The sequence below is a fragment of the Glycine soja genome, chromosome 3 (assembly GCF_004193775.1).
Source record: "Glycine soja cultivar W05 chromosome 3, ASM419377v2, whole genome shotgun sequence".
In the NCBI taxonomy this organism is placed as follows: Eukaryota; Viridiplantae; Streptophyta; class Magnoliopsida; order Fabales; family Fabaceae; genus Glycine; species Glycine soja.
This window is the reverse complement of record NC_041004.1, coordinates 15,028,827-15,040,395: the sequence shown is the minus strand read 5'-3', so window position 1 is coordinate 15,040,395 and position 11,569 is coordinate 15,028,827.

Genomic DNA, 11,569 nt, shown 5'->3' with positions numbered 1-11,569 from the left:
CTTTGTCTTAACATATTAGAGGGTATATCCTTTGTGGTACAAGTAGAGGGTACATCTACTTGAGTTGTTGATTGAGAACAAGAGAGCGTACATCTCTTGTGGATCAGTTCTAGTGGAGGGTACATCCACTAGGTTCAAAGAGAACAAGGGAGGGTACATCCCTTGTGGATCTTTGCTTGTAAAAGGATTTTTACAAGGTTGAAAGAAATCTCAAGGACTGCAGGTCGCTTGGGGACTGGATGTAGGCACGGGTTGTTGCCGAACCAATATAAAAACTCTTGTGTGTTTGTCTCCTTCTTCCCTACTCTTTCACTTTCCGTTGTGCATTTTAATTTCCGCTTTTACTTTTGATTAAGTTTCTCTTCTAGTCCTTATTCTCTTAACAACATAGTAAAAGCCTTAGAAGAGTAAATTTTTAATTAGTAAAGGTTTAGGAATAATTAATTCAACCCCCCATTCTTAATTATTCAGAGGCCACTTGATCCAATATAGTGCTTGTCTCCTTCTTGTCTGCTAGCAATTCTTCCTTGCTCTGCTGCTTAATAACATTCCCTGGCCTATCAAAACCACATTGTCCTCAAGGTGTTGGGACCTCAATTCCAGACCTCGAAATAGCTTGGTGGTGCAGTTCAAAAACAAAATAGCTAAAACATGAGGTGAGTTTAGAAAAATAGAAAAAATAACACATGAGTGAAATTTGGGCCATGGTGATTTGGGCATGCTATGGTAAATATGGAGGGGTAGAAAAAGAAAAAAGTGGGAAATAAAAAATCAAGTTGAAACAGGGTGGGTGAGAATAGAAGAAGAAAGGTACATGAGTAAAACAGGGCACCAAGAGGAGTTACTTCCTTAGGCCTCCGTCCCTCATCCTGCATTCTGTTGAACAACGCAAAAAATCATGGCATTCCACGAAGCAATGTCTTGCTGGCACATAATATCAAATGCCTTCTATGCAGCATCAAGATCACCGATTTTGGCATACATGTCCAGCAACGTGGTCAGCAACAAGATATCAGCTTTGAACCCAAGACGCAAAAGCTGAGAATGTATCTGGGTGGCTTTCGAGAAAGACAATGCGTGCGCGGCCCTTGAGGGCAAAGGAGCATGTCAAAGCGTTCACCTTTTGGGAACAACGGGTGACACGACCAAGACCTTTACGGTCGAACCTCAGTGTCCACGAAGCGCAAACCCGCACCGACCGTGGTCTTGGTGGAGGCGATGGCTCTAGTGGTGGTGGTGGAGGTGACGGTGGCGGATACGGTGGTCGTGGGAGGGAGGCAAGAGAGGCTTAGCTTGGCCTTGGCTAGCTTAGCGGAATGAATCGGCCTCAGATGTAAGGGTTGGGCGTTAAGCGCTTGAGACTCATGGCTTAGCGCATGAACAGAGACGGGCTTAGCGCAAGGACTGCTTTTCTTTTTTTTTTCAGAAAAAATTTTTTTTAAGTTATTTTTCAGTCATTTTTCCAGGAAATTGAAACCCTTATGTTAAACATTCAAAGATAGGCTGATATACTCCTATGTACAGATTATACAGCAAGTTCCAAATGATTAAATGCATGAAAAACAAAGATAACAAAAATTAAAACTGGGTTGCCTCCCAGGAAGCGCTTCTTTAACGTCATTAGCTTGACGCATAACTTAATACCTTCAAGGTGGCATGAAAGTCACAAAGAACACATCTTCCTTGAAGTTTCGCCTTTTAGCTAGAAATTCCATGAACTTCATATAATCTGGAAGGACATTCCAAATCATTTCAAGAAAGGTGTTAGTTATTAAAGAAAGAATGGCACTTAAGGTTTCCTCATGCTCTCCTTGCCTTCCTTTCTTGTCAATCAGTTGATGAGGAAGGTTATTGCTTTGGAGAATATTTTCTTGTTGGTTTTCTACTGTTGAGTACTTCTCCCATTGTTGTTGTGCTTGTTCCTTATCTTTCTCCTCATCTTTTTCTCTTGACTCATTCTCTTTTATAGGGCATTTCTCTTGAGCTTTAGCCTCTACAAAGGATTTTTCTCGTCTGGACATAAATTGAGTTACTGCTTTTGCCAGCTCACCAACCTAGATTTCTACACTTTGGAGTGCTTGTTGAGTTGATTTAGTTGTTTCCATGAATTACATCAACAGTTTATCCAGATTGGAACCTCTTTCTGCTTCATTTTGATAGTAAGGTTGTAACTCTTGTCCCCCTTGAAAGTTCTCTATTGAGTAGTTCTTACCAAAATGAATTTCATGATTTTTCATTGAATTTTGATTAGCTTTTGAACTATCATGAATTCTTCAAACACACTTTCAAGATTATTAGTTCTTTCTTCTTCATATTGATTGTAAGGACTTAACTCCTGTTCCCACCCTTGATCGTGTGCCGTCAAGAAATTCATTTCACCCCTTAAAAAGCTCCAAATCTCATGGAACTAAATCATTTGCAAAAGATTTACTATGCATACAAAGCACTAACAAGAGTAGCAGTCACCAAGTCAAGAGAAAAACAAACATAAACAAAAACAAATATTCTCAAGTAATAAAAGAATTAAGAATAGACACCTAAAGACAAACTAACTTCCCAAATAAAAAGAAGTTCCTCGGCAACAGCGCCAAAAACTTGTTCGGCTTCTGGCAAGTGCACCGGATCGCACAAGTAGTATAAAACGGTAAGAACCAAGTATCGAACACTCGGGGAACTTGTGTTATTTGGTAAGCTATTTCAGCAAATAGGTGTCTGGTGTGTAAAGGTAAGTGTGAATATGAACAGGTGTATAAACTATCTATGCAAAAAGAACGAAAATCACGCGAGAGAAATGATGTGTAAAAACAAGTAGAGAACACGTTGGCCTTCCTAATAGGTGCCTGATGCTAAAAAGATATTCTCTATCTAACAATGCTCATGTGTTCTTATGGTGTCTCCTGAGATACTAAACCTCGATTCCTCATGATACTAATCCTGATCAAGCATCGTCCGCAGATTCCTCTTGTAAGACTAAACTCAACCAGGACCGCATTAAGACACACATAAACAACTAAATTATCGCACCCCGATTCCTCGTGAAAGCACGACAACTCAGTCCTGTACTATCAAGAACTTTAGAGTCAGACCAGTTTCTACTGTTGAATGACCCTAACAAAGCATGCATCTACATGATCAAGGTAAAGGCATACTGGAATGAAAAGCAGATAGCACAGAGAACACACAAAACATCATTAAATAGATAGAAATATATTTACATCAGGTACCTACAAGGAAGATCCAACAGAGGATTTAGCTTTCCATACCAGGAAGCCTTCTTAACAACAAAGAGAACAAGATGAAAGATTGCAAAAACACAAGTGGTGAGGATGTCTCCTTCACCTCTAGGATCTCACAATCACTCACAAACTCATCTCAAGCTCTCAAACCAGCTCCTGCTTCAAGCTCTGGTCTCTGCAGATCTTCACACAACAAAATCTCTCAAAACTCTCTGGAATTTGGACCTTTCTCTCTCTAGAAACCCTAGACATGCAAAGCTCTAAATCCTAGTCCAAACTTTCTCTCTAAAATCTAATTTCAGGCTTAAATAGGTGGCCTTGTTCGTGCTTGTGCACATTAGTGATTTTTGGCTTAGCACGCCTTTCTCGCTTTGTGGATGAACTGAAGCGGTGCGCTTAGTGAGATGAAGCGGTGTGCTTAGCGAACCTGTACTGCTCATCTTCTTCCAGAGTCTTCCTTGCGCTTAGCCCATGAGTGTTGCACTTAGCGGACGCTCGCTAAGCCAGCAGATTGGCTTAGTGAGAAGGTGAAAAACAACACTTTTCAAAGCTTGCCTAATTAACCTGAAATTGAGAGAAAATGATTATTAAACACACAAAATGGAAGTACTAAGTATTTATTACCTATACTTAACATAAAATACTTATAACACTACAAAATAACCATAATTTGGAAGAGTTTGATACAATTTATACAAGTTTTATACACAAAAGTTAGTCGTTTTCACCAACTAACAGGGCACAAGGTGGATGTTGTTGCCACTCTCGAGAGGTAAGGTAGGGTGAAGTGGTGCTACAAGCTTCCCTATAGTGTCTCTTATGCTGGTAAGCGGGGCCGACAAGGGTGCGGGGTGTTGCGGCATGAGCGCGGGGCGTGGAGGCGGAGTTGGCATGGACATGGGTGCGGTGAGCGTGGGTGAGGAATGTCTTCGCAGAGGAAGAAGATGGAGGTGTGGGTGGGTTGTGTTGACGGGCTTCCAACACAGTAATGCATTGAATGAGTTCATCTAGTGTGGTGGTGACATGGAGTTGGTTGGAGGCTAGCTTGGCTATGGTTTCTTCTATGCATTCCATTCGGGTTTTGGGTCGAGTTGGTTCAGCCAATGTGGTAGTGCTCAATGAAAGTACCAAATTGTTATGAGCAAAATTTCTGCTCATAAGATCCTAGTGTTCGAGGTCTAGGTACCTTCAGAAAAGGGGAAGATTAAGGAGAGGAACTTTTATGATTATATTGCTTGCATTCCATTACATCTTACATTCGTATATATAGGCACATGAATGTTGAATTGTTATTCTAATTCCTTTATAGGTCCTAAGGAGCAAAGGCCAGCAAATGCCAATAACATAATGAGATTCTGATAGCAGACAAGTATCCTCACTCTCCACTAGCAGGCTGCCAGTATAGCGTTTAGGAGCAAGGTGGTTACAAAATCCTCCAAATGGTGCAGTTTGCTCAATTGCCTTTTAGCCCTAAGGTTAGTGCTTGTCTCCTTCTTGTCTGCTAGTAATTCTTCCTTGCTCTGCTGCTTCATAACAGCTTCCTTTCTCTTCTGGAATCGAAAGCTTCATGCCCTTGACCTGTTGGACCTACTTTGTTCGAAATAGCTGCCATTACATGTCTTTGCCCAACATGTGAAAGGTATGCCTTAGGTCTAATAAATGACGAAAAGTAGCTGAAAGACCTCCCCATTAATTTCAAGTTTGTTGGAGTTGGTACAAAAGTTTCGGAAGATGAGCACATAGCCTTGATGTATTGGTTATCTTCTTTATGTCTATTGTACTCGATAACTCCAAGTAATATAAAATGTTTTCAATCTGGCTCAAACCATCCATTTTGGTCATGAAATTTGTCTAAGTAAGTTTCTTTTGGCTTCATTATACAAATATATGGATGATGTTATTGATATTTATGAGAAATCAGAAAGTCTTCGAAAGTTTGCTGAACCTTAAAGGAGCTTGTCTGGCTTAACTGACTCGTAAAAAGGAACTTACTCTAAGAACTTAATAGAGTATATTCGAATATTTCTGAGTTTCACAACTTTTACTCAAAATTTGGCCCCTTTTGCAAGACCCACTATATGCAGACCTAGTTCGCTGAAGGTTCGATTTCCATGTGAAACTCCAGGTGCTCAAGCTGAAATGATTGAGATTTGGACTGCTTTCCTCTTTGGAGATATCATCTTCACGATTACTCAAGCATGCGAGTTGTTACTTTTTACCAAAAGATGAAAAGTTATAAATTAATGTTGTTTCGCATTTGTTACCGAAACATGCATTAATTCTAGTACTTGCCTTATAATTAAGATTGTTACAATAGTCGCTAGTTCGAATAAAAATAATCTACTTCCTCCTTGACATTTCGATTTTAAGTCCCTACCACGAATAAAAATACTTTATTCGTTGGTTAGGCATCATTATGAGAAGTTAACATGTAAGTTTCAGTATCTGTTGAAACTTATTGCCAAGTTTACACAATCAACAGATTTCTTTCAAAGAAATCGAAAAAGTGAGTAGATAAACACATTAAAAAATGCAAAGCAAGTTAAAGGTAATTAGTGCTCCTATTTTTTCCTTAAAAAATTGACTTCCAGAAAAATACTTTTTAGAAGTGCTAAAATTTTAACATTTTGAAAAGTGATGTTAAAAAAATATTGTAACTTATATATTAGTAAAATTACGAGATAAAAGTAATCAGTGACAGATTTAAGGGGTTCATCCCCCAAAAGAAAGCTTTAATAATAATAATAATAATAATAATAATAATAATAATAATAATAATAATAATAATAAACTACTTATAGTAATTAAAAACACTAATTAACAAAAGTAATAATATGTGTTGCTGTTGATTTTATACTAAATTTTTAATAATATATTTTTAATAATTTGTTACCACTAATTATAATCTAACCCAAACAAATATGTATACCAATTAATAGATATATAATAATGACATTTTTATGATTTTTTTTATCCATTGTCATTATTTTGACTAATTATATTTTGTGTATTATTATAAGTCTCATTTATCTATTTATATATATAATTATTAAATTAATTATTATTAAGATTATATTGTATTGTATATAATTGTTATAAAATTTGATGATTGTTGTTATTATTATATTTAATGAGTTTGTTCTTCTTTTTTTATGGGAGATTGAGATTATTGTATATTTAAATGTTATTGTGTTTGTGAAACCAAAAAGTCTTTTAAAACTTGAAATAAAAAATTAGTATGAATTATAAATACACATGTTTTCTTCTTGTATCATTCGAATAAAATTAATTTTAATTTTACATGTAAAATTAATAAATAATTTTTTTTATAAAAATCATTGTTTATCAAATATTTACTTGTTTGGAGTTAAATATTTAAGTAATTAAAGTTAAAAAAAATCAGCCTCTTTTAATGATTTTCTGCATGCGTCCCTGTAAATAACTTACATCCTATAAATAATTTTTTATAAATATTTAAATTAAAAAATAACTAAATAATAACTTCTTTAAGTTCAGTAATTGACTTTGACCCGCACTATCAATCCCAAAATGTCTTTAATGCAAAAAGGCCTTCATTCATTTCAAACATATTGTCTAGTGAAAGCATTGGATGGTCTGATATTTTGTTTGCACATTTGGTCATCTTATTTCAACTTTTTAAATCAGGGCCTGGGTAGTTAACCAAGATATATGCCTACAAATCATCAGGAACATAAAAAAATAAAAAAATAAAAATTCTACGTAGATCTATGCAAGCTTTTTCTTAAATGATGTAATAATCCTTCAGCAATTATTTCGAACGATCATTCATAACATGTGGCTTAAGTTTGATTTTCTTACTTGGATAAGTCAATTTAAACATAACATCTTTGAAAAGAACGTGAACTCGAACAAAGTTCTAAGCTAGCTAGTGACTCTCGAATTGTAGTCTCAAATCAGTGATCAATTGCAATGCTATAGGGATCACGTTGAGTAAATTATTAATTATGACTAGGACATGTTAAGAATATTAATTAAGAAGTTGGTCATTTTTCATTCTTCGAGTATATACTTGTGTTAAAAGTTGTCTTTTTGGATGGCATGCTATATGCCGGTAACGTTTACTAAAAGTAACTCTACCAAAGGCACATGTATAGCAAAGTTGCATTATAATAAAGTTCTAGTTGCACCTAAATTTGTCTTTGTATTGTTTTTATTAATCAATAATAAGTTCTATTTAATTAAGATAACGACCCTACCGACATCATTTCTTCATATTGCATGTTTCCTCCCTTTTTATTAGACGGTAAGATATACTACGTACATACCATATGGACAGTGGTCAATATTTTAACGCGAAAATTGATACAGATATTCCTGCAAGATAACATTATATTTGTGTATAAACTATCACTACACATAATTAAAAAAATGTTTGTTTTTCAATCCACGATCAAAAAACAATTTTTTTTAAAACTAGGGAATACCCTTATCCAAAGTACTAAGATTCATTTAGTAAGTGCTCTGATATCAATCACAATCGATTTTAGCTCCCAAAATCACAGCAAAAAATTTAAAAATCAGAAACAATAAAGTGTTGGTTTGCCGGCACCGTGAAAAAATAAGCGAAGTGCGATCTTCAAATCCTTTAACCAAACGCAAGCTTAAATAATTAACTTCTCCTATCAAGTATTTTTTTCATGCATATAGATTCAAAAATCAAACTTCAAAGCATGTACTTACAAGAAAAAGTTAATTTGTGAATCATATCACACTATCTTGGTAAAAAAAAAAAAACTATTTATTCACAAATAATGAATAAAATTAGAGGCGGAAATTCAGTCTGGGTCTTCCAGTGTCATTTACGACAAAAACGTCCCATATATCTCACTATATTTATTTTCATTTTTTGTTTCTTGCAGGGATAATACCTTAGTGATCATCTCTCAATGATCTGTCATAACTCAAATTGATTTTTTAAATCTTCAATAGTCTTGAACGTGATAATAATTAATGCATACAACTCTTCCCCCAAAATAGAAATAAGAGTTTTAAGAAACATTTTATAAACGCAAAGAACAATTGGACAGTTTAAGCATCATCTTGGTGCCAAAACAGGACAATGAGTACTATTGTTTTAATAAAATAGAGATCGAGCTATTTGATTGTGAAGGATACTATAATGTATGAAGGAGGTACGTGTTTTTTTTATTATGTGTAATACAAGGAGAAAACATAATTGATGTATTCATTTTAAATAGCAAGTAGCAAACAACTAGTCACATATTTTTAAGTAATTAATCCCTCAGTCTCAAAATAATAGTCATTTTATTTATTTTACAAAGCCAGTAAAGAAAAAGTAATGAATAGATAAAATAACATAATAATTTTACCAAAACAAATTTACATTATCATTAATTCATTTTTAGATTTTACATTTCATGATAAATATATAAGGGATATAAATAAAAAAAAAGTAATTAATGTTACCTTCAAAAGATAAAATGACAATTGTAGTGGGACAAAAAAATTCTTCCACAATAATTATAATGAAACAAAAGAAACAAAAGTTAATTTAAATATTATAGACTTTCAAGATTCCTCAATTTTAATAGGCTTCTATTTTACTTTTAATTACTAATATTTTTGTTGGTTTTGATTAAGAATTATCATCACCCTAATTATATTTTATTATTTAAATATGAAAAGTGTTCTAAAATGAACCATTCAGCATATATCATTTGTATTTTACTCATCAGGTTATATAAACTATTAAAAACAAATATGTAGATATGAAGTAAATTTAAATTAAAGTTAAACAGAAAAAGCATGATATTTAAGGAAGGCATGACAACAAGATAGAGTATGTAAGGAGGCCTGAATGGACAAAACCGAAAAAATGGAGGGAGGAGAGAGAAGAGAGAAACACATGAAAACAGTGACCGAGAGAGGGAGATGTTGCAATAATCGTGAACATGGAAGGTGTAGCATCCCAAATTTTGAGTACTAAAAATATATCATGAGGAGAATTTAAGATCTTGTTATATTATTTGTAATGTGTTGTTATTATAGTTATTATCAGTTATGTCTTATGTGAGTGCATGTGTATCTATATATATGCACTTCTTATACATTGTATCCTATGTTATTATTATTATCATTATTATATTATATTATGTTTAGTGTTATTTTTATATAATTACATAAGTGTTGTAGTTATTATATTGATGTTAGGAGAGTGTTAGATTAAGTTCTTATAATTATAATGATTAAAAACTGTCTAAGTCTAGCGAGAGTTTTTTGATGAAGACCCTAGAAGGACCTCATCATATCTTAAGTTATGCTTGTCCAATAGAGGTGTTATTTACGTAGTTGGAAAGCTTGTTAAAAATGCTACAACTCATCCTACATCTTAGAAACAAAAATCAACTTCCATCTCAAAGAAATTTAGCTTCAAAGTAAGAGACTTGATCATCGAAAATAGTTAAAGTCTCACATTGGGAGAAATAATCTCATGAATCTCTTTCTTCCCTTATATATAGAAGAGACCACCAAGCCTTAGGAGAATCAAAAGAATAGAGAGGGCTTAGCGTCAAGCATGGAGTCCCTCATAGTTAATATTTTTATCTTTCCCTTTGAGATTTTAAACTGGGGGGATATAAGTAGCTTGAGTTCGTGTTTTAAATTGCACTTATATTTTAGCCTTAGTACTGTGGGGATCGTGACAGACAACGCCACAAAGTTCATATAGGCTAGTTAGAGTTTGTCTCCATGCTTTCCTGGTGAGTGTTTTCCCTATCCTTCCTAAGTTGTTGTCTTCTTTAGTTGTGGGTGTATGCTTTTACTTAGGCCTGCCAAAGTGAGTTTGAATCCAGTGAGTCAACCTGCTCACCACGGGTCCGGACTGGGCTCACCACAGGTTGACCCACTTAACCCACAAAAATTATAATTATTAGTTAACCTTTTTTATAGTAATATTTTATTTACTTAAGGATTAGGATAACTACAATTTCATTTTGGCATTTTGGAATTTAGAATTAAATGTTGTACTTCTTTAGTAGTTAGTCATTTCAATTATGTATATTGGCTTGACAATTTGATATTTTTTTAATTTTAAGACTTTAATATTGTTGAACTATGACTGATGTTTGAATGATTTAATTTTATCAAGACTATGGTTTGAGACATGCATCATAAATGTGATGTGAAGTTCAATAGAACCACATGTGCTTGGATGTTTAAGACATGCATAAAAAATGTGCATTATTTTTAAGTCGGGGGATGTGATTGAGCTTAACTAGGGAGGACATGAATGAGTTGAAGATTGACTATGTCCTTTAGAGGTATCTAGTTTTGAATCTCCATGTGGCTCGTGTTGATCCCATGAGTTAGAGTATCCTTACAAGATTGGGTAATCATGACGCCGTGTTGAAAGTTTCTTCTCGGTGAGAGTGTAGTAAAGTGATCATGTGAGTCCATTACTACATGTCCTTTCGAGTTTCTTTTGCAAAAAAATTTTTTGGTACCTCATGCATATGAAAAAGAGAAAAGAACATTGCATTTCATTGCATAGTGCATTATTATGAGTTGGTCTAACTTGTGTGATTAATGATGTGGATGCCATGCCATGAATGGCTTGGGTTGCTATTGTGTTATGTGTGATTCATTTCATCCTTAGTTATGATATTTTGTGATGTGAAACTATTGTGATGACTTGGAATGGATGAAATGTGACTCTTTAAGGGCATAGATAAAGATTTATCTAGAATGAGACTATGTGAGCATAGGCTAGAATATATATTGCTTTTGAGAATAGACTAGAGCAAGGTTAGTGTTTAAGAGTAAAGCTCGAGTAAGAAAAATGGAGTTACCACAAAAGAGAGAGCTAGTGCTGTAAGAATAAAGTTGGGAATAAGCTTGACTAAGAGTAAACCTCAAGATATTAGTGAAGACGAAGTAGTTTAGTAAGGGAGTATAAGGGATGAGTTTGAGGCAAAAGCTTATGATTCAATGGATGTAGACCTAAGCATAGAAGTAGTAAAGTTTGATAAATATCAAGTGAGGTTAAAGCCATGAGAAACGAATGAATGATGAAGTGTTTGGGTATAAGAGTATAACCTAATTGTAGAGTTCTTAGAAGACTCACTGAGACATTATGTCTCACCCCTTTAAGTTCCCTTCTTTTCAGCAAACAAGTGATGATGCATGTTGTGGAACATGGAGTCTTGTTATGGAGAACATAGTTTAGTTACGCTTTATGATTATATGTAATTTCTTTTATATGATGTGTGAGACCCTTGATACAAAGGAGGATTTGTATTTATCCATATTATAATTAAGTTATAATTTGTATA